Here is a 24,144-nt window from a genome sequence, read left to right as displayed (position 1 = left end):
GAAGCACGCATATCTTGCATATAACTTAGCCTCATGGTTAGGAAAACACTCCTGGAATGAGTGCCAGACTGAAAAAAAGCTCAGATTTGAATCATCTTGGGCAAGGAATAATAATTTCATTATGTATATGATTTTATTAATTTTAATTTTCATTTTTAAAAATTCTAGTGGAATTAAGCAAAATATATCTTTAATTGATTATTTTAGATTTCCCTAGAGAGGAAGTAAATCTTCATATAAACAGAATTGTATTAAGAATATGACAGCTTTGATTCAATTATATTCTTGTGCTAAAAATGAAGAGAACTGAAGATAATGCATTTTAAAATACTTTCTAGTGTACCTTTTTAACTATATCATAGCTGTGGTGAAGTCTATTTTACCTCCTTTCTCTCCATGCACAACTCCAACAACAGTAAATGCTAAGCCAATTTATGATAAACATCCATTTTACTGCTAAGCACTGGTGAAGTGATTTAGAAAGAGGTGTGGGAAGGATGAGGTGTAGGATGAAGACCATAAAACTGAAAATATATGGGCCTAATTTTAGAAAAATATGAATATAACAGTGAAGTTAAAATCAATAAAAAAGTGCTATGTTGGAAACAGAAAGTCAGCTTTAAGTACAGCATAGGAACTCTGCTGGATGCTGCCATACAGGATGATTATAATAAATCCCAAAGAATGAAAGGAGAAAAGATCCTGAGTAGACCCATTTCTATCCTGAGGATAACCTTATTTTGATTTGTGTCTTTATGCATGCTCATCCTTTTTTTTATTGCAGATATTTTACAGTGCATTGACTGCACCATACTTTCAGTTTCAAACAGAAAAATTACAAATTTTGCTAGGAATGGCTAGGTGTAGGTTAACCATATATTAAATTGGTAAGTAGATATACCAAGAGGTAAATTACTATATCCATACCTAAATATTTGCTAATAGTCAGATATGTTATGAAATATCCTCAGTATATTTTCATAGTTCTTGGATTGTGTATAGAGTTCTTACCCACAGTTGACTGTCTAGCTTTTCCTTTCTTTTTTCCCCCCTAAGGAATGCTTAGCAATATGTAACTAAAATTAATTGTAAGTATGATGATCCATTTTAAGCAATATTGATAAAACTTCTGTATATTTTTTTCCTTCCAAATAATTTTAAAGTTAAGTATATTTTTAATACTGGGCTAACATGATCATACTGAGAACAAAGTCTTCTATTGCATGAACAAATTGCAACATATTTTCCCATCACTTCATGCATACACTAGCAGAATGTTTTCTATAAAACTGTTTGCTTCATTTCTGAAAATGAAGTTATTAATATGGGGATCAGTTTATTGCTTACCCAATGTCTGCTTATTCTTTTCTCACTATATATAGCAAGCTATGCTTCCACATACTTAGTTCCATTGGTGTCCAGCCATAACTATCACTCTTCCTGAAAACCTTTATTTATTTCTGGTTATCTTTCTCCTTACTCCATCCTTTCTGGTAAGCTATTGCTATCCTCTTTTAATTTACACATCTAGAAACTATTTAACTGCATCATATATTCTTTATAAGCTATTCAAGCTTGATATTTTCCAGATTTCTCTTTACCTTTCCTGAAGTTTTTGACTTCTGAAGATACATATGCAACTGTTTGTCATGTTTGAGGTTTTTGTCTATTTTCAGTTTCTTGCTTACTCGGGTTTTTTTCCAAGTTCTTTTTTAATTAGGGACTTTTCTTCCTAGGTTTATTTATGACTTCAGCTCAGGAATCCTTTTCTGGGATTGGTTCAGCTTGCTAGATTGGTGAGTAGAATGGGTAGGTTGTGAGTTCAAGAACGACTGAGAATCAAGTATATAAATATACTAAATATAAATAATAATATATATATTTATATATAACTATATAATATAGTTATATATAGTATAACTATATATATAACTATAATAATATAGTTATTTATATTAGTATATAAATATACTAATATAAATAACTATATATTTACTATATAGTGTAACAAATATTCCCAAAAGAATACATAAGAAATAAAGTGTAAGATGAATCCTATTTAATACTATCCATTTGGAGAACTAAACTGGTCCCATCTCTTCGTGGTTTGCTGTGGAAATTTCTCAAGCTGAAAGGTGGGCAGGAGAAGGCTGGGCAGAACAAGCCTGAGGAGCCTAAGCCTGAGTCCTCACAAGTTCAGCACAAGGCTTATAACAATACAATACTGTAACCAGCTACATGATTACAAAGAACAGAAGTCTCTAGATTCACAAATTGCAGAGAAATAAATATTTTGGTAGAGGAAACAACTTTTAATTGTTCGAGTGATAATGAAAGTTTTCTGTGAAACCTATGCTTAGGCACTCAGGTCAGTCAACCAATGACAAAACTGTAAGAAACCAGCCCTAAGTTCTAGTCCATATGAATCTTCTAGTTTGTTGCGGTTTTTTTTGTTTTTTCTTGTCTTACAGTCTGCCTACTATGTTTTTATTTTTTATCTCATCCTTACCAGTTACTGGCTGAATTTGGTGCTTTTTAGCTATAAAAAAAATCATAATCACTGAATCTCTTATGCTGAGAAGAAAAAATTATTTGAAAGATTGTAATGATTTTTCATTTCTTTTAAAGCTACAAATGTGGTCTCTCCAGATGATAGTACAAAATAAATATATAGTGTTCAGTATTTGCTGTGGCATATTTTACTCCTTTTTTCATCCTTTACATATGGCTTTTATCCTTCCAGAAGATAAGATGCATTTATACACTACATGTCACTTTTTAAACTGTAGTTTAGAGTTTACTTAACACCTTAAAAAAACAGAAGAAAATGAAAGATTTTAATAGATGCCAAGTTAAATAAATTTAAAGAAGGGCCTAGGGTTTGTTTGGGGTTTTTTTTCCTTGCTCTTTTTAAGCATTTCAGTCATGAAAAAAATAATCACTGTTTAATTTTACTTTAACTGATTGAAATAAGTTAGATTCAGTATTTGTGCTGGTCTTCACAGAGCAGAAACACTTTATCTGAAGTGAAAACAGCAGCAATTTTTGGAATGGTAAGAATGCTTTTAAAGTAAATTATTTTAAAGGGAGGATAAGTATGAATCCACATGCAATTAGACTTTTATAAGGATAGTCAATATACAATATTGACCACTAAATAAAGACAAGATATGACCTGCTGTAGCTATCTAGGAACATTAACAAATGTTATATAAATACTGACTTAGCTTTATCCATCCATTAGCTTTGTCTTTACCATCATTCAACAGAACAGAAGGAAAAGTACTTTTCTACATCTAAAGGTCAAACACTGTTGCATCGCGGTTTGGGGTTTAGGTTAGGGGTTCTGATCTGTTAGCTAGCAGTGATCTGTGTACCCCCGCGCACCCCCTGTGTTTCTTTTCCCCCCTGTGGCGGTTCAATCCGGGTCCCTGACTGTTGGAGCTTCCACTGTCACTCCTGTGACCACTCCCCATCCTGCCCAGAGGACTCGGTGCCTGTCACTCCAATCTCCCAACCCCGTTCACCCCTGACCGATCTCCCAACCCCATTCGCCCCAGAGCCCGGGATCCGCCCCAGTCGTGTCCCCATTGGGTGCCATGGTCCACATCATCGCCACGGCACCTGCTCCCATTGGGCGGGAGGGCCCCTGCTCTCCTCGCCCCGCCCCCAATATAATCCCGCGCCTCCAAGTGCCGGCTGCCATTTTTATCACATGCCAGCTGAAAGCGGGTCACGGTGCCTCAGTGCAGCTCCCCGCGACAATAAAGGACTTTCAGCCTTCCACGAGTGGGGAATTTGGACATTCCTTCACTCTTTACTGGTGTCTCTTGCTCGCGGTGGCAAGAATCCATGGACAACCCCGCCCGGACAGCGGCACAGAGCAGAGTCCGGAAACACGCAGCGATCACTAAGTCCCGGAGAGAGGCTGTACCGCTCTAGGTGCCAGAGCTGCCCAGGGACCGGGAAAACACCACGAGACACTGTGAAACATCTTCTGAATAGAGAACTACCTCCATACTAGCTTTTCAGTGTACTCTGTAACTCATGATAGTTATAATGTGGTATATGCATAGTGTGTGACCATATTACAGGTACTTAATCCAGTAAAAGCCAAACTGTATGAATTAAGGGGGAGAAAAGGAACATCTCCATGAGTTTCCAGGAGGCTACCATCTTGTTTACACTTAAGCTTCTTTTGCTGCCTTTATTGTAATCTCCTTCTGTGATCATGTCCAGAGTTATAAATATTAACAGTTACAGTAATACAGAAATTCTCACTTCTGTAATGCTATTTCTTGTAGTGAACATAAGGAAGATATACCTCACTTTTGTTCCATTTTCCTTTACACCCAGTGGGGATGGAATACTAGAATTAGGAATGTTTCAGTGCATAAGAAATAACTTTAACTTTTGATGCCTTCACAATAATATTTTCATATTACTCTACATATTACTCTACAACATTACTCTGCTTTAATTTGATTCAGCTGAAGGGTTTGCCTACCTATTTGAGAATACACTATTTGCATCATGTTTGTACCACTTCATGCTTTTTATATTACATACTCCAGTCGCAGATCCACACTGGAACAGGCTCCCCAGGGAAGTGGTAACAGCACCAGCCTGACAGAGTTCAAGAAGCATTTGGACAATGCTTTCAGGCACACGGTGTGTCTCTTGGGGATGATCCAGTGCAGGGCCAGGAGTAGGACTCAGTAATCCTTGTGGGTCCCTCCCATCTCAGCATATGTTATGATTCTGTGATTTTGTGATTGTAGTGGGAACTTTAGCATCCAGCTCACATATAAGCATTTTGAACTACAGTGGAATCCCATGTTGAATGTTGAAAATATAATTTAGCTGTCCATATTCAGACAGCTGCATTTGAATTGTCCTAGTGTACCTGGTTGAGCTTCAGCTGTCATCCAGACATACCTTGAGAGTGTTATCTACACATCACATCTGCCAGCCCCACAATATTAGAGAAACTGTTAGATACCTACATGTGGCAAATAAATTAAGCCCAAACATGGAATTAGCATCCTATATTTGTAAAGCATTCGCATATGTACATTCATCCTCTCTATATACTTGACATTATGTATTATGGGAAGATATAAAAGAAGATGATGATAGCTAAAACAAGCTGAGTAGTGTTATTGCAGATCTTATTTAGGTTTTGAGTGTTGGAAAACTACAGTTCTGGATAGTTACAAAAAGGCATGTCAAAGTTGGATAGATCATGCATCTGAGGTAGGGTAGACTGCAGGAGGAATAACTTTTGTTGACTGTCACAGATATTCTGAGCTATGCCCCATTCATCAGCCCAGCCACTAGAAAATGTACTAATATCGTTATTTTAATATTCAGCTGTCCTACTCCTTGACAATTTTTATTCCCACTGTATCTACCAACTTTAAGTAGCAGAGGCACCATTCCATTGCAGTTTATAAGTGAATGTATCAAAGCTGGCACCAATTTTGTGATATCTGATAGGATGAAATCAAACTGCTACAGGTCAGAAGTTGTTAGATGAATTCCTGAAGTAATTTAATACTATGCAAGAAGAAGCTACTAAATAAATGGGAAAACAAGTGGGGAAAGAGCAACCATAAGCATTCTGTAGAAAGTTATGCTCACTGCTATGTCAGAGCCCAAAGCTTCATTGCATTAATCTGGCTGTAGCCATTTGCTCACTAAAGCAACTAAATTTCAGCAATAAAGAGTTCATTGGTTATAGCTTGATGTTTGGCCCACAAAAGAAATGGCAGCTAATGGTCTTTAGAAAGGAAATGCCATAGCACAATATGGCACATTATTATTGTTATGAAATTATCAGCTTACCCCCACAGGCAGCCCACACATACAAAAGCCAATTATAAATAAGGTACATAATGAAAGAGGGGGAGAGGGGAAGTTGAGAAAGCTGAACACTTAATATTTTTTTTAATAAAACAATGCATGAATAAACAACTCAGGAGGGATTTTTTTGGCAGAAGGGAAGATGACAATGGTAACTGGGGATAAAATTAGGTCAGCAGACAAAACATTCCTAGTTGCTAATGAATGAAAGTCAGTACTTTGTGCATTTCTATGTAAAATGACGTAGTACCCAAAAATCTTCTTTACAGAAGAAAAATATTCCTATAATTACATAAAAAAATTATCATTCCCTCACTGTTCATGTTGTTGCTAAAGGCTGAATAGTCAAGCACCTGAGTAATCACAGAGGCATTCAGACTTTCAGGATGCAATTCTGAACTGAACATCTTCATTCCTGGCATGGAAAAAAATTAAATTCTAATGCTTCAGTTTATTTCTTTGCCCAGTAAGAATGCATCCTGTTTCACAACAGTGTTTGCAAATTGCTTTGCAGGTCCACCACAATTCCCCTTAAATGAACAAAGAATATTGTTCTTACCTAAAAAAGACTTTTTCCAAAGCAAAAATGAGATTTATGAGTCTGCCTCAGGACACACTCTGAGTTTCTTCAGTTAAACTGAAGAACTCAGGCTTTTTATCATTGTGTTTTACATGCATACCGAGGACTTTTTTAAAAATAAGAAATTATCTTTGAAAATATGAGCAGTAATCCAAATAATTTTTGAGGGATTTTTTTTAATTCTTCTTTTAACTTTATTTCATAGATTTTAGATTGTAATTTTACAATATTTTCAGGCCATGTGCTGGTGCAATATCATCCCTGCCCTTCCTTTGTTCCTACACATTGTTATTTAAGTACTGCAAATCATGTGATTAAACTTGGCATTACCGAAAAATAGTTAGCAAAAAGTAATTCATATTTTTTTAGAGACTAATCACATTATATTTTAATTATTAAACAGACTTTGTTTTGGAAAAGTGTGCTACTTCATTTCTTCCACTCATATTTCACATATTTTAAAGGGAAGAGAAAGTAAATTTTTCAGTATTTCCTTGTGACAACATCACAGAACAATTTTCTTTGAGCCGGAAAAATTAATATATTTGCATATTGACACAAAGCTCTGCTGATGTTTGAGGGGAGAAATGTAAGGGTTCTCACTGCTTTATGAGATTACATTCAGTAGTTTTGTAAAAAGCTATGAAAATCATAGTTATACTGGGAATGTGTGACAAATAAATTGTATTTTTATACATAGGTGGTAGGTTATTTCCTTCCATAGTGAGATGGGGTAGAGAATTGAAAGAGTAAAAGTGAGTAAAGTCATGGACTGAGACAAGGTGCATACAGAAGCAAAACAAAATAAGGAATTTATTCACTACCTCCCATGAGCAAGCAGGTTTTTATCCATCCGCAGAAAAGAAGGGCACCATCACGTCTTAGCAGTTACTGGGGAAAACGGACACTACTACAGTGAATGCCCTTCCCATGCCTTCCTTCTTCTTCACATAGTTTTATATTCTAAGCATGATACCAGATAGTCTGGGATATCCCTTTCTTCAGCTGGGGATCAGCTTTCCTGGCTGTGTCCTCTGCAATGTCCTCGTGCACCCCCAGCCTTGTCGCTTGTGGGTTTGGGTGAGGAACAGAAAAGGCCTTGGCTCTGTGTAAGGGCTGCTCAGCAATAACTAAAACAATCCTGTGTTATCAACACCATTTCCTGCACAATTCCAAAACATAGCTCATACTGGCTACTGTGAAGCAAATTAATTCTACCCCAGCCAAAATCAGCACATAAATGGAGAGCAAGAGCTTTTAGTTTTGGGTAAGTGCATGTACTTTGATATATTCATATTGCATATTTATCCCGAAATACTTGGGATAGCTACTTGTACATGATAAGGTGAGATAGAATGGGCCCACAATCAATGTATGATGAAAGTGTTGTCTTTAAACTGTTGATGTGCCTGTGATTAGATGGAGTCCATTAGAATATTCAAACACATCTCTCAGGGGAATAACAAGGTTACTGATATAACAGCCTTGAAACCCAGGCACATTCCCTTGATGTTTTTAGATCTTTTGTTAATAAACTGAAAACTTGAAACATTATTGTTAATTAAGATCTGAAGAAAGACTCATGACAGCAAGAAAAAGGATACCTTTTTGATACTTTCTTTTATGGAATGACTGTGCTGACTGGCAAGACCAGATGCTGTATATTAAGCATGTACCACATTAAATCAAAAATTCTCTCTGTTTTGGAACCTTTTATTCCCTTAGCTCTTTTGATACTACTTGTCAAAAGCTTTCTTACATGAATATTTTTTCAAATAAATACACCTTTCTAGCCTTCCTTTCTATCAAGCTCCTTAGGATATTTTTTTCATTTGGGGAATATCTTTAGATTAATTCTCTGTTATCCATCTCCTCTTGATATGACATCAATGTTTTCATTATTTACTCCTTTTATTTGGACAGTTTTTACTGTCCCTGGCAATGTGTGAGGACTGCAGACAACAGAAATTAGGATTCTGAACACATATTTCCCTGTGTTTATTTGATTTAATATCTCAAATTCCCTCTTTATTTGCCAAGAAGGAATATGTTCTTTATTTTGGATCACTAATTACCAGGTTTTCCTAAACTTACAGTCTCTTTTTAACTGAAAGATAATATTCAGTGAAAAAAAAAAAAAAAAAAAAAAAAAAAGAAAACAAAACCAAAACAGACAAGAAAAATGGACCTTGCTGAAACAGGCATTGTTTAATTTGGCTCTCTGGGGCTGCCTACAAATTCTCCTTATTCTTAGTTGTAGAACCTGCTAGCCTGGAAACAAGCTAGTGAATGTTGCATGCCGGGTAAGTGAAGAAAGGAAATCTAATTTCTTGCTGTTTAGCTTTTCACACAAAATATGAGCATCAAGTTTCTAAGCATCTGCCTTTACTTGATTAAGTTGCTGTTAAGTTGGTGGCTTTATCTAAGCCTCTTTGAACTGATGACTTCATGATTTTGATAATACTAAGGACATACCTATAAGAACTATATATATAGTTTTTCAATTGGATGGCAACTGAGAACAAACCTGAAGATGAGCACAATAATTTAATTAATAAATTTAAATGATCAGTTGATCATTTACTGTAAGCAAATTGCAGTGTTTGTGCTTGTACTAAAATAAGTAAATAAAAAAGTCTTGAGAGCCCAAGAAAGTAGTCAAGTGTTTACCTGGCCCTTTTGGCTAAAGTCAGTATTGGTCAGACCTAAGCCCAAAAGATTTTAACTCAGCTTAATGTAAAACATACTGTATGACACATTATGCTTCTTCTTCAAAATTGTTGTGCTTCTGAATGTGAGTGCTCCAGCAGACTTGCTGATGATCTCTGGAATAAAGATTTGGCTCTAAAACTCAGATTCTTGTTCAACTTCATAGTATATAGGAAATACAATCTTAACCAGAAAGACTTTAATTTTTTTAATGCCTGCCAGGACAGAACATTGCAAAAGAATATTGCAAACAATTCAAAATACCCCAGAAATGTTACCCAAATCCATGAGTACCAGAATATTCTTAAAGTTTGACCATGAAGCTGCCGAAATGAAGCCCTGTAACTATTAGAAAAATTCTCCTTCTTAGTGATTACTCGATCTCTTATTTGGTACAAAATAACTCCACATTTTAATGAAATAGTTTAGAACAAAAATCAAGATGGATTAATAAAATGAAATTAAATTATCCTTTTATTTTCTTAGTCTAATAATAAAGTTTATAATGAGAATTTTTTTCCAACAGATTATATAATTTGCTGGTTTTACTTTTGACAAAGTAAAATATAAAGAAAGAAAGCATTTTTTAACATTAGCAAATAAGCCCAAAACTTGAACTGTTGATAAAATGTTTAGTGCAGGCTTTAATGTTAAAATCTAAAGTTAAATTTTTTAATGTTGAAACTGATGAACAGGAACAATAGAGGGAGGATAGAAAAGAGTGAGAAACTTTTGAAGGACCATGAAGGACAGGGCAGGAGGAGGACAAGCTCTTCATGTAAGAGCAGATTTCCACACTACAGGGCATGGAGACTGCCATGCCAGATCAGGTTTCTATTGTCTAAAAGAATTGCAACCCATGGAGAACCCACACTGGAGTAGAGTTTTTTCCACTGAAGGCACTGCAGCTAGTGTAGAGTGCCAACACTGGAGTAGGTGAAAGGTTTGAGAGAAAAGCAGGAACAGAGAAGGAGAAATGGCTTTGTACTATCCATGCCCCTAACTATGCTGGTCAGTTGGGAATAGGGGAGTCAGGAACTAAGGAATGAAGCTGAATTCTGAAGAGCCAATAGGGAAGATGTTGTTTTAATGTCCTTGTTTTTCACTACCCGAATCTATTTTATATGTCAATAAATTAGATTTTCTTCCCCATGTTTAGTCCCTTTTGACCACAGCAGTAAAATACAGGGGGTCTCACCGTCTTTACTTAGAGACATGAGTTTTCACATCCTGTTTTCTCCCACTGAGGAGGGAAAAAAAGATGGCAGCAGGGTGCAAGCTTGGCCTCTACCCAACACTAGCCCACTATGGATGCCTAAGTCAGATGATGAACTATACGTATTTTCTATAATGTATCCAGTCAACTCAATGTTGATGATTTTAATTCAGTCTTTTAACAATGAAGTAATTATTTTATTTCCAATCTCTTGAAATCAGTTTTCGAGACGAGATCTTATTATATTCACTAATAAAACTAACAAAAAGAAAAATCAAAAATGTCTTGAAAATTCTGCAAACTGCATTTATAGAATCACTGAATTTCAGAACCACAGAATGGTTGGAAGTGTCTGCTGGATGTTGCTTGGTTCCACCTCCCTGCTCAAACAGGGTCATCTACAGCCAGTTATCCAGAATCTTGTACAGATCATTTTTGAGTAATTCTACGGATGGAGACTCCAACACCTCTCTGAATATGCTCTGTCAGTGCTTAATCACCCTCACACTGAAAAATGGCTTCCTATTGTTCAGATAGAGCCTCCTGTGATTCAGTGTGTGTCTGTTGCCTCTGCTCCTGTCACTGGTGACCAATGGAAAGAGCCTGGCCACATCTTCTTTGTACCTTCCTTTCAGGTGTATTTTGGTGAGATCCTCCCCACCAGACTTCTTGTCTCTAGGCCGAACAGCTTCAGCCTTTTGTCATAGGAGATCTGCTCCAGACCCCTCATCATTTTCATGGTCCTTTCCTGGAATGTCTCCTGTGTGTCCATGTCTCTCTTGAGACCAAAGCTGGATGCAACCTGTCAGGTGTTGCATCACTAGTGCTAAGTAGAAGAATCATGTCCCTCAATCTGCTGGCAATACTCCTAATGCATCCCAGAATACCATTTGTCTTCTTCACCACAAAGGCACATTACTGGTTCATGTTCAAGTCAGTGTCTGCCAGGACGTCTAGGTTATTTTCTGGAAGGCTGCTTTCCAGCCATATATTGGCATATCAGAGAACATATGGATTCCAAATAGATCAAGGAAATTAGCTAATAGAGAAAATCCATCTTTTCAAGTAGTTAAAACATTTTAACTAGTTCAGTTATCAGAAAAAAACATTTAAAAGATCGTTTACCGGGGTGGAAAATACCTCAACATTTTTACCTCCAGAAATGGACAACAGAAACTGGATTCCTTTGAAGACTGTGATAAAACCTCCATTCCATTAAGCTTCTGAATATTCTTACACATATGTATTTATATAAAGTGTATGATGTTCTCTACATTTCAGTGAATAGTAACATAAGGTACGGAAGATTACATAATACATTGTGCCAATATACCTCTGTCTTGACATTCCCAATATTCTTTTGTCTTAAAAAGTCAAACTCATCCAGGAGTATAAATATAGTATTGTACAAACATTAAATATATGATGGCAAATTTAAAGATCAGCACTTGAGTATTAACCCTTTTTTCTGTGCGTGCATTAATCATAGAATCATAGAATGGTTTGGATTGGAAGGGGCCTTCCAAGAGAGATCACCTAGTTGCAACAGCCCACACATGGACAGGGAACCCTCTACTGAACCAGGCTTCTCAGGGCCCCATCCAACCAAGCCTTCAACACTTCCAGGAATGAAATATTATTCAAAATGCAGCATGAGGTCTTACTTTACAAACACTGTTTGGTCTAAAATCAGTTTGTTTGGTTTATTTCATGACCTAGTTTATAGACATTTAGTCTGTACTTCATAAATATCAATATTAAAACATTCACCACTTCTCAGTTTGCATTACTTGCTGATTCATATTTATTTTCTATGAATTAGTTAATCTTATTCTTAAATGTTACTAAAGCTGCACCCTAATGACAGAAAAGAAAGCTCATATTTCTCATAAATTAAGACTGCAAGATCAAAGATTAACCATCCCAAGAGACAATATGTTATTCTCAGCACTTTGTTAAAATGTTCACAAGAGATTGGGGAAGAAAGAATTTTCTTCCACTTGAAACTAGCAGAGTTGTTAGGATTTTTGTGCCTTTCTGTAGTGTGAAGAATTCTTTCTTCCAAGGATCATCTGGGCATATTTCAGTCTTTTTGAGAGGTTTAAAGCACTGCTTGATCTTTTGATCTCTTCAGAAAGCTTTTGTGTTGGTTTGTTGGTCTGTCCTGTGAACTACAATATACTTGTAGGATTCTGGGGATGACTAGTTCAATGTTTAATGTCTACGTGCTCACAACGGCAGGAGACATATTCAGTGACCAAATCACCATTCTTATTCTCTTATTTTCTTCAGTATGAAAGATGATATAACCCTTTAAAATGTGCATAATTTAATTATGTTAAAGCAGTAGAATTTTGGCATTAAAAAGTTTTCTGTTTTCATAATCTAGGAACTCTTAGTGTGTGGGGGGATGGGTTAGGATATATTAATGCAAACCTAAGGTTTGTTTTATGGATTTATAGTTGAGTACAGATTTGACAAACACATTTAGGACAAAATTCCTCAAATCAAGCACCCTGAAAACAAGAGAAGTGTGGAAAATTTGGCAGTAGTTCAGAATTACATGGGTATTACATTTCATTATGTCACTTCAAAGACAGTCTTAAGAATCTGGTCCTTGTACTATACTATAGAGTTTGTTATAATACCTAAATGCATGCTCTCTATCTAAACTACTTGCAAAATATGTATTTCAAAATATGAGTCACAAAAACACTCTCTGAATAGGAATTTTTAAAAAGTGCATTTCAGATTTTTTTTCAGTTATACAGAAGAATAATTTCTCTATTATTACTGTAGCACTTCTGCAGACACAAATTTCTTCCAAACAGATTCATTAATTTTTTCTAAGATCATTAACTGTTTTATTTAAATAAATAGCAAGTAAAGCCCTGGTTTTGTAATTTGCCCAAAAAGTAGGACATAAGAACTATTTTTTTATATAGTTTCCTTATCTACATGAGAATATTTGAAATCTTGCTCTAAGTCTTGATTCAATCTAGGGTATCTTATTTTTCAATTTACAGAGTAGGTCATGTGGATGAAGTAATCATTCTGAATCATTCTGTTGACTTACCTTTATCCTAGACTAATTAATTAGTAGATTTGAGATTAGTTTTAGCTTCCAGTGAGACAAAACTGAGCTCTGGATCCCTGACTTCTTAGTTCCAGGTAGGTTTCATCAACGGGGTTGAAAAACTGAGATCTGCCACACAGAACACATCTCAAATTTGTTGGTGACAGTAAGCATTATCAGTAAAAGAGGGTATGAATGGCTTTAGATTAATACAGAACAATTCTGAATTCAAAGGTATTTACAAGAATAAAAGTAACAGTCTAATCAGAAATGTTTCAGTTTAAGGTGTTTTTCCTTGGACAGAGAAATTCTTATTCCACTTTTGACTTTCACTCACATTTAGCATCTCATGGAAATATGATGCTCTAACCTTCTTTAAAGGGTTAAACATCATAGTCTTCAGTCTTTAACAAATCTCAGATGTTAGTGATGCACTCTTACTCATTTCTCCTTCAACTGTTTTCTCCTCTGGGGATCCCATCTAATAATCTATTGACTATATCCACTGGGTATTCTGTCTGAGATATATCTATCCTGACAGCTTTTCTCTAGTTCTGCTAAAGTTTATATTCCAAATGCCTTTTCCTAACTTCTTTTTTAGCCAGTTTCCTCTTCCTTCCAAACTTGTTTCTTGTCTTGCTCTATATCATAGATTTTTTCCTCATAGTTCTTTCTCTAAATATTTTTTCCACCTTTGTGTGCATCCACTTTCAACAATCCCATTATTCTAAATTCTTCCCCTCTATAGTTTTAGATTATATCCCTCACAGACTTCCAGTCACAAAAGCTTCCCCTTATTCCAGGTAAGGGCAGTTTAGCCTAATATAACAAGCTAAACATGGAGTGATAATTCCCCAGAATTCCAGCATTTCACTCATGAAATTCTTGAGCCAAAATAATTTTTCTAAATTTCAAGCAACAATATTAATCTAATAAAAAAAAAAAATATGCCACAACTCTTTACAACTTTCACAGAAGAAGTTGGAAATCCAATAATATTAAAAGCAGGTTTCTTAGTGAATTTTGTTGCCAAATCAATGCTGGGTCCTTGAGCAGAATTAAGCAGAAGTGAAAGACAAAAATATCAAGAAGTTCAAAAAAAGCAGACTAATGATCACATACTTATTGACTGATTTATTTCATAATACTTTAAATTAGGAGCACTTTTGATTTATGCATCAAGCTATCATTGAATAGCAAGCTCTGCACATCAGTAATAAAAATGGCACATCTGAAACTATTGACAATTTAATAGTTATCCCATATTAACTGTCCTATTAAAAAGAACATAGCTTTAATGTAACCTTGGATGAAATTCCAATACTTTCTTTCTCGAGACTTCAAATTTGTTTGAAATGTTTATGTTTCTGCTAGTAGGATAACTTTTTTTCAACACCATCATATAAAAAAATTAAATTATTTTGTAGAGATTGTTAATATAAAACAGTGTTTAAAATACTAATTTATTGGAATGCATTGGATTTTGCTTATTATGACAGGGCAATTTTGTTACAAAAAAACCCCAACAAATAGCAATATTTTACTGAACTAAATTTTGTCAAATGCTTTTGCAATGGATTTCAGCAGGACCACATGAAACATACTGTTTCAGCTGCATGTTATCAACCAGCTATACTTAGATTACATGAAGATACTGTTTTGTGCTATATAAAACTTTTCACATTTAGACTTGTATGCACATAAACTTGTAGAGTACTTTCTCAGGGTCATTCAGATTTCTGTCTGTGATATTTATATATCATTAGCCATACACTAGTTTTTGGTTGTGATGGCAAAAAATGGACAGATATTAGAAAAACCTTGTATTGATTTTCTTATTTCTAAAATACTGAAGACTCAACCTATGCTTCATGTTTCTATACTGCTACTATAGAAGTACCTTGTGATGTCATAAATAGATTTGACTTTGGTTCCTATGCTCAGCCACCTATTTCCCTGACAGAGTGGTAAAGATAGAATGTAATAACTGCAATACAGGGAGGATTTGGAGTTTCTGAAACAGTTCTTATCACTGAACTGAGCATCGATCAGCAAAAACATTTTTACTAAATGAAGGCAAGGGCATTTCTACTAAATGAAGTCATGTTAATATATGCATAAGTTGTTGGAAAGCACATGGTATTAGTTCAGCCTTGCTTTGTATTAGCTCTGATAGTTCAAGGGTTGATCTTCTCTGGTCTTGTGCACATATATTTGAATAATATATTTTTGTTCTCAGGATTCTATAAAACGTGCTTGAAACCTAAAATAAAGTCACTATCTTCTACCCGAGGAACATTAATTTTATATTTACTGTAACATCATCAACAAAAGTAAAAAACAAGTAAAGGAGAAAAAGAAAACACAGAGCTTCTTATTGAAATGAGTACATCTCAATAGTTTTGTTATTTTAACAGTGTTCTAGCTGTTGTTTACTGAAGTGTCTTCAGAAACTAACTGAACTACTAGGTCTGCCAAAAAGCTTTTCAATATTTTGAAACAAAGGCTACAACAACGGCATGTCTTAATGTTCTGGAACATGAATAAAAAAACTTTCATTGAAATAAGGAATACATGGCAAAGTTCAATGTGGCAGAAGAATGCTTCTTGATATTTACTAAGGATGCACAGTGATATTGAAACATGCAAGTGTACGGGCTGCTGTGATTAAAGAAGCACAGTTTGTAAAAAAGAAACAATGTATCTTTTACTTTTTCATAAAATATATAATAATTATTAACTATTCCTTATTTCTAATCTTTAAAAATTTACATCTATGAAATTTCAATTAATAATTTCAGAAGAGTCCTTATCTTTTTGAATTCAAACACTGGCCACAAAAAAAAAACCCAAACAAAACAAAACAAAACAAAATAAACAAACAAATAATAACAAAACAACCCCAAAAAAGCTAAAAGGAAGAAATTAATAAGCAAAATAATACTTTACTCTGTACTCAGTAAAATGAGTATCAATTAAGAAGTAATACTCTTTATTTGACATAATACTTTCTCTAAATCTAACCTTTATTGCAATTTTATTCTTTAGAAACTGTCTTCTTTTGATTCTTCATTACATTCAAAGAGCTTTGCAATTTTATCAGAGGCACAATTTCCACATTTTATATTTTCCGGTGCAGTAAGTAAATTACATATGTGTATACGAGATCCTTGCTTTTGTGATTCTCCCTGCAGGTCCTTCAACTTCTCTACAATGTCCTTATCATAAGGTTTTGTTTAAATGGATGCACATGAACAAGTAACATTTAGCAGGTAATTTCCCCAAATTTTCCCATATATTGTTTACTGACAATTAAAGATACAGCATTTTTTTAAGAAATACACTGAAGGTTAAGTAAATGTTCTCATTCCAAAACTCAAATGCTTAGAAGACACTTTTGTAATTGTAACATTTTCACACTTGATTGCAGAGAAATTGATAATGATTCTTTGGAAAACAAGTATAAGCGTTATTTTACTAATTAAACAGCATATCAAGGCATTCAAAGTATTCAAATATTTCCTTCTTGTCCAAAAGAAATGGAAAACATGTTTTCTGAATTTCTTTTTAAAATTAACTACTCACTAAAGAGGAAGCAATTACTTTACACTAAAATCTCCTTTTGGGGGAGGAGTATTTGCTAGCGACATGGCAACTGAAGCCCCTCAGTATCTTCTACTTGTGCATCAAAACTAGATTCTTTGATTTTAGAAATTTAATAAATGCATCACAGTGATAACCTTCTTTCATTCCTAAATGCAAAAAAACCACACACCTTATTCCTAGGTAAATGCATGTTTACCCAATAAATATTATATTTTTTCCATCGCTTTTCTAAATAATTAATTAAACTATAGCCTATAAAACATAAGTGACTTTGGAAAAGAAAAATATAAATAGAATAAATATAATATTTTCCTGCTAAATTATCATCCCCTTGGGATGACATCACATGTGAGGGTATGTAACAGAGGCATAAAAAGTACATAACATCTATACCATTTAAGGCTTTACAGAAGTGAGTCATCTTTCCTAGGGTGCTTTACAGCTATTCTCTTACTATGAAATGAGTAAGTGGAAAAAAGCTTATAGAAAAACTGCTACTTTTCAAAGCACAAAATGTGGGTAGAACTTGAAAAAAAAATCTCATTTCTTTTATTTCTCTGCTATTGTCATGTTCTATCTTGGGAAACAACTTCTTCAAATGAGCAAACAAAAATTCAAAAGAAGTTAGTTTTTTTTGTTATTATTATCTCCAAAACAAGAAACTTATTTTATTTATCCCTATTATTAGTCAGATAATATTTAACACTAGAAAATCTGAAGGTAAAAAAGACTATTGCCTTTGAAAGCATTACTTGACATGTTTAAATATCTCAAATCTTTATTTGAAATTTGATGTTAATTAACTCTTCCTGCTCTGCCTCTTCTACCTGTTGGTGTTAATGTTTGCACTAATTAATCCTGCTTTATAGAGCACATTCTATTCTTTGCTTGTATTAGTTCCAGAAAGGAAACTGTTATACCACTTTTACTATTCGAATTCCTCTTTTTTTTTTTTTTTTTTGTGAAATTACTCTGTAATGGATTTCAGATGAAGAAAGACATCGAAGCTAGTTATTCCTGTGCAATTGATTGTTAATCTGGATACTATGATGCTCTTTATGGAATACCTCTATTACAGAGGAGATACAGAGAAATAGCATATATTTATCTCACAAGTCAAATCAACCTTTCAAATTTTGCTGACACAACCTATGTACAGTACTTCATATTGCTTAAAGTAAGAAAAGCTTATTTTTATGAGCTATCTCAAGATAACATACACATTGTTTTAATCTCTAAAAAGTTTCTGGAAGAAAAAATGATTCCACCAGGAGAAAAATATTGTTTGAGGTTCCAATTTTAGTATCAGTTTCAGAAAATGACTCCCTAGAAACAAAGATAAACAGAGATATAAATCTCTGTGTGAATAGAAGTTGATGGCTTATAGTCTTGTCTACAGAACTGAAGTTGTGGACTTTGTAATGAAGAAATATGTCTATAGTAAGTTTGGAATCTTTGCTTCATTTCATGTCTTACCATGTCAGAAAATATGAAGCAAACACCTTATGTGTGCAAGGCTTTGTACAATTATCCTTATTTTACAGAATTAACTGAGGAAGTATAAACTGTTCAAACAAAACAGACAGCAGAACAGACAAAGGGCATGAACTCCTGAGTTCAGTTCACCTTGCTGCTTTACTGGAGGGAAAGAGAAGCTGACTGGATATTCATTCAAGTCAGTGTTACATCTTCCATGCACTAGCAGATATTTTAAGATAAGTCACAGAGTGAGTGATTTATCTAATAAGTGTTTAAAAAAGAAAAACCAATAAGTGAAGAACTTCCATCGACATCTAAGTTTGGGAAAAAAACTCCAACCCAATACCAAAGAGGGAAGTGGTAGAAATTCAGCTATCATATTAAAGGACAAACAAAGATACTAGAAACAGAAAAATATAAAGAAATTAGCTAACTTTCAAATAAATTTCAATATTTCAATGCTGTTGATGTTAACAGACAATAAAATTTACCACTGGGAGTACAGAACAATCAATTTCTTTGTGCTGTTCAGGTGAAAGAACCAAACTTCTGCCAAAGAGAATATATGTTTTTGTGATAGTTTCAGAACTGCTAAATCATTAGCAGTTAATGATTAACAGTTAACTCTTGATTAGCAGTTAACTCTTGCCATTTTAAGAGTGAAAATGTAGGCATATATTTTGCAACTATTTGTTATTATATTCTTGCTTGTGGAGAATGCCAAAACAGAGAAAATGTAACTGTGTGCCACAATCCAGTCTGAATAGAGAATACTGAATGTTTAATTTTGGGTTTAAGTTAGAATATTCTGGGTTAAATTTGTTATTTATGGTTATATATATGAAGCAATGCTGAAGTAGTCAATATTCTTGGCAGCTGTGCTCTAGTTTGTTTGAAGGAAGGTAATACATAGAAAACAATAGCCAAATATTATCTCCAATGCTGTATCTGGTGTGTTTTCAGATAATGATACTAGTGTACAGTAAAACTTTTCTCCTGTGAGAATGCTGATTTGATGAGATAAAACTTCTTACATGTGGGTCAAAGTTGTTAAAGATTTAATTTACAATTTTAGTATATTTCTACATCCATTAATAATACAAGCATTAATTTGGAATGCTTGTACAGCATTCCAAATAAATTCCTAAATAAATTAATAGTACCAATATAGAAGAATGATTTTTTTTAAGTTCCCTTTCTGGCATTTTTTTCTTTTCTTAAAATTTTGGAAGTAAATTCAAATAATAAAATATAAATAAAGCTCATTTTGTACTATCAGAATAATTCAACCATCTGTTTTCTTCTACATTTGAATATTGCAAATAGAAAAAGTCCAAAGGTGAATTTTACTTAAATATTTTATGTTTCATAGCATAATAGAATATGCTGTATTCTATTATTTTGCTAATTGAACACTACCACCTGTTGGGAGCAATGAATACTTTAATAATACTCTTACTTACAGGTTACCAAAGACAGAAATTTGGTGATGATTATCATTCAAGGCAAACACAAATTTAAAATTTCATTTGCCTAGATTGGAGTCCTTGATTTATGCTGGAGCAGAATTATGGTATGTGCTGAAGTGTTTGACCTGCAGTGTTCTCTCTGCAAGCCCATCCTATGCTGGTATATAGATTTATGCTGGTCTCATTGTAAGACATTGGTTTTCCCTTTGATGAATTTAATGAAATTCCTATTATCTAACCAGCAACGAAGATTCCACTGGAATGGTTTGCCAGCATTCTTTTTCACATAGACAGTTAAAGGTTTCCACGTGCCGGGAAGAGAAAATGAAACAATAAATTACTCAAAAATCCAAGAAGATGATCTACCTATATGAAGTCAAAACATCAAAGTAGTAATTGTGTACTGTATTTTAAGAACTAATGAACTTACAGGTTTGAAAATTTGTCTGAATTTCACAAGACTTCTCTATAAACCCAAAACCAAAGAAGGAACTACATTCTAGTAAGATATTTAGCACAAATGCTAATTTTAAATTGATATAATATTTTTAACTTCAGTGAGGCTAATGCATGCTTAAAATTAGGTATGTATTAAGCATCTCAAAGAACCAAAAATGTGAACAATGACAGAAGTTCAAATAAGATTATTTATGGAAAGATTATTCCAAAACCTTTAGAGGCTGAGATCTTAATCATTGATACCTACGTTTTTTCTTATGCTTATAATCCTAGTTTTAGTATGGTAAACCATTGAGTTATTAAACATCTGTATTACCAACAAATATATGTAAGAAACCAACATTTCTATGTTTAAAAGACCTTGGAGCACATAATTTCTCCAGCAATACATTTCAAACAAATGAAATGTGCATGGGTCACTTATGATTTCACATGGACTCTTAAAGGAAAATAGAACAGAGGAAAATATGGGTTTTAGTGTATTTAGTATTTTGTATCTGATAAATTTTAAATCTTTTTCTAATGACTAGATATGACTAGTGTAATATATCTCAGCTGCACTTCAGATACAGTACAGATCAGAAATTACAGTTCCCTTGAGAAGTAAGGATAAGTATAATTAACAGAAACCAAGACATGACAATAATTTACAAATGCTTGTTCTCTTAGGAAAGAAAGTGTTCTTTCCCTGTGGAGCAACTTTTTAACTTAATATTTTCATTGACTCACTTTGCAAAAAATATGCAATTGTGTAATGAAGTTCAGGAACTGCAGAAAACTAGGACTAATATTACTTTCAGGAAGGAAACTGTATCATATTCAGGCAAAGAAATGAGGCAGATAACTATAACATGGCTCCAAACACTGTGGTTTATGTGAGTGGGGGATTCACACATTGAGCTACTGAGGTGGGTTTCCTTGGCTGTATTCTAGGTACCCACCAAACTTCTCTATAACTTGTCATTCTTAGCAGGACAGGAGAGAGAAAATAAGGTGGAAAATAAGTCAGAGGTTAAGATAAAGCAGTTTACTAAAGCAAAAGGCTACCTGCAAAGGTTGAAACAAATTTAAAACCCAATGATTTTATTCTCTACTTGTCCCATCTGCACTTCCTGGGAAGACAGGTCACTTCCTGGGAGGCGGGGCTTTGGCACAGGTATCAGCTGCTTTGGAAGACAAGTGTAAATAATGAATGTCCCCTCTTCCTCCTCCTCTTAGCTTTTACATCTTAGCCGATATCATGTGGTAAGGAATTACCCTTTAGCCAGTTTGGGTCAGCTCTCTTAAATGTGTCACATCCCAAGATGTTGCCCACCCGCAGACTACAGTGAAATGTTGGACAGCACTGATGCTGTGCCAGGACTGCTCAGCAGTGCCCAAAACACCAGTGTGTTACCAACACCCTTCTAGCCACCAATGCAGAGCACTGTGCAGAGCACTGCACTGTGAGGGTTGCTGAGAGAAAAATGAAGTCTTTTTCAGCCAGACCCATTACAGCCCCACACACAGAATAAAAAAAAAAAAAAAAAAAAAAAGATTTCTTGGCATGTTATCAGTTACTCATGCCCTGACTACAACGTTGTCACAAATAATGCAAATAATATTAGGAGGCTACTAAATGCAAGAAAAGCAGAAATACCATGCCATTTTTCAAGGCTGTGATAATACTGAAACAGAGAAAATTTTTAAAAAAATATTCAAGTATAGCAAACAATCAAAATCAAGTAAAGTTCAATTCTAAACAGGTCTGCAGACTGTTAGGAGAGCAGTCTAAAATAAACCTGGACTGTTTAGCTCAGAAAAGGAAAAGAATCAGACTTCCCTGATGACTGTCCCTAAATCATTAAGGAAAGAAATTCCAGAGAAGAAAAGATATTTAAGCTGATGGACAAATGAGGGAAATGCCTATAACATAAGCATGAATTAATTCAGTTTGAAAAATAGAGCTTATTAGGATAAGACTTTTTATAATCAGAATTATCTGGGAACAATCTTATACAAAGCTAGTGTTTCTGTCTTCCCAATAGATTTGCCATAGCCAGGGACCAGTACACATGACCTCAAAGACCACTTTAATTTTCATGCTCCTATAAAAGATATCACAATTTCTTTGATGTATTGCTACTGTATCTATTGTTTTCTAGCTTTTTCCAGAGCACAGTTCAATTTCAGCATATCCCACTGTGATGCTGAAAAGTCAATTGTTATGATTTTCTTCTGTTTCTTTGAAGATATTCCCTACTGCAATTTTGTTTTGTTACATATTATTGTGCCAGTAATATTTGAAAATTTTGATATTGTTTAAAAACAACTTCATTATTGCTTGTGATAATTTGATTTTTTAAGTGTCTGATGCCCATTGTAATTTGGTAAACAAGATGTTTAAAAAAAAATTATTTTTAAGGGAAAATAGAAAACTGAGAGGAGCCTAATTAACCTGCGTAGTGACAAAATTATACAGAGAAAAAAAAAAATCAGACACAAAACATACAGTACAGAAATTAGTGACATGTTTTTTTCTCATGAAATAATTAAAAATTCGTTGTCAGAGCATAGGTGATTTTGCTTAGTCTTACTATTTTAAGCACAAATGGTTTTTTGTATAGTAGATGTTACTTACTAATTTAGAATTGTTTCACAAAATAAAATATGTCTTGAACCTGATAATTCTTAAGAGTATTCTTTCCTGAAAACATGACTAGATCTACTATCTTTAGGAGTATAATCTGTGATTGTAAGTAATTTTGTTTTCTCAAAAGCACCATAGTTCGATACTTCAGGCTTTCTCAAGATAATTAAAGTACTGTATTTGTTGTAGTTACACATAAATACAAGTAACTTAGTAAAACTGAGAGTGGGACTGACTTTAACATTATGTAGAATTTACTTCCAATGTTTACTTGTGATGACTCCTTTATCAAACACCCCACATGTTCATTGAAAGATTTGACACCAGTTTGAAAAATTTATTAGTCAGATCCAGAATGCCTACTTTTATGTGCAATCACATCTGACCTCATAACCATATTACACATGTCTTTTTTTGATAACTAAACAAGTCCTATTTCACACAAGTTAAGGTTCTTTTCTTTTTTTTTTTCCAAGTTCAATATCTATAGTAGTTTAGCACTTATTTGGATTCAAAACTGAAGCTTTTATCTACCCTACAATAGTGCAACAGTGAGTTCAGAGTACCAGAATATTTTTCTTAGGCCTTGACTAGCTTTGTACTTGTATTTCCATTCATACTGAATTGCAAGCATAAACACAGCTAGAAAACAAATCATCTCTCAAGAAAAATAATAATAAGCTACCTGATGCTTCACTGTTAAGATGAAACAAGCTTAAACTGTTTCTAGTGTTAATGCATGCTACCCTCTGCAATAAACAGATTTGTAACAGTGAAAGAATCACTTATTTTCAGTGTCCAATGAAATTAATAACAAGGCAATGCCTTCAGAAAGGTTTGGAATTATGGCCTGATGCATTTGCTGCATTTAGTATGTCCCCTACATATTTCACTAAACTTGAAGACAAGATGAGAAATGAAGTTTTTGTAGTAATCCTGTTTTGGTGTAACTGGTTCTGCCTTACTATACTTCAAATTTTATTTAATGTATTCACTATTTTCATTACTGAGTCAAGGATTCATTCCAGAAATACTGTGTTTTGTAGGCCTGAAGGA

The sequence above is a fragment of the Anomalospiza imberbis genome, chromosome 3, assembly GCF_031753505.1.
Source record: "Anomalospiza imberbis isolate Cuckoo-Finch-1a 21T00152 chromosome 3, ASM3175350v1, whole genome shotgun sequence".
NCBI classification, from domain to species: Eukaryota; Metazoa; Chordata; class Aves; order Passeriformes; family Viduidae; genus Anomalospiza; species Anomalospiza imberbis.
The sequence above is the reverse complement of the archived record's forward strand: the minus strand, read 5'-3'. Positions refer to the sequence as shown.